A 1277-nucleotide genomic window follows, 5' to 3' on the forward strand; every position below is an offset into this window, starting at 1 on the left:
GACTCATAGACGAGTTCAACGCAAACACTTTGCACTAATCGGAAAAACGCATTAGATAACAAGGTTTTCCACTAGGTAATTTTCGTTGTTCGACCGCACTTGTTGCAAGCAAACCAGCCCCAACGCTATCAATAAAAATATAATAACCCATCAAGATAACCAGACGGAGATTAAGGAAAAGTGACAAAATGACCAGTGTCCGAAGGGTGGGACGAGCCAGACGCTGCAGGGGTGCCATTCAACGACGATAAACATGTTCTCACACTTGACAAGTGGCAGTTGTTGCGTCCCTCTTCGGTTTTACGACGAATTGACACCGATCGGTGGACAAGGAACAGATAATTCACCGTTGCCGATTTCTTTCATTGGCTTTCAATTGGGGGGTGGACGCGCTTGACCGACGGCCCAAATTGCCACACACAAAAACGACCTTTAATCTGCTGAGAAATGGACATTAGCCTCAGCTATCCAATGGACAGAATGTGCAACAGGAGAGAAAGCAGAACGGCTAGAAGGAGAAACACCCCAACAATTGCCGGTTCTTTTATGTGCACTTTATGCCATCTGTGGCTGTTTAATGCCCAAAAGCCTTTGGCAAATGAAACTGACAACTGACATCGGTCATGTGTCAAAGTCACAAGAACCCCACTGTCACTTGTCAGGTAAACCGTCCAGAAACAACGCCCTAATACAGCTATTACTAATGCGTTTATTGGTAAACTATTATTGTTACTGAAGTTTAATTTGTCCCAAGTAAGTGACGCAATAATGTCGTTCTTTTTCCATTACTTTGCCACCAACTTATGTTTTTCATCGACTTGTTGCAAATGACGTCACTGCCAAATAGCTTGGGGCAGACTACACTTATCACAAGTTAAAGAAATGTGAGGTTATCGGCTGAATTTCATCTCGTAAATCTACTGAGCTTGTTGAATAAGGTGAAGTATGGGTTCCATGGTGTAATGGTTAGCACTCTGGACTTTGAATCCAGCGATCCGAGTTCAAATCTCGGTGGAACCTGAAATTTTGAGTTTTTTTGCATTCGACTCGGCCAACTGATGGCAACCCGCCAGAGAAACGATGAGAAATGCATGTTGATACATTCGAACTCGATAATGTTTACCTATCGTACCATAAACACAGTTATTACCGGCGGGTTATGAAATAATTATCCATTTCAAGTCCTAACAGATCAAGAAAACTATTTTCTTGCGCGAGGTGAATATGGGAAATTTCCGGCCATTAAAGACCTACAAGCTGTTTGTTTATTACGGTTA

The 1277-nt window shown here is 42.6% G+C and overlaps 1 non-coding gene across 1 annotated transcript; it reads left to right on the top strand.

Annotated features, from left to right (window-relative positions):
• Positions 1 to 948: 948 nt before the first annotated feature.
• Trnaq-uug lies at positions 949 to 1020 on the top strand. Its single transcript has one exon. It is a non-coding gene; the product is annotated as a tRNA-Gln (tRNA).
• Positions 1021 to 1277: the final 257 nt, after the last annotated feature.

This window comes from Dendroctonus ponderosae, unplaced genomic scaffold (assembly GCF_020466585.1).
Source record: "Dendroctonus ponderosae isolate FM_Combo_2020 unplaced genomic scaffold, Dpon_F_20191213v2 Dpon_F_20191213_809, whole genome shotgun sequence".
Lineage (NCBI taxonomy): Eukaryota > Metazoa > Arthropoda > Insecta > Coleoptera > Curculionidae > Dendroctonus > Dendroctonus ponderosae.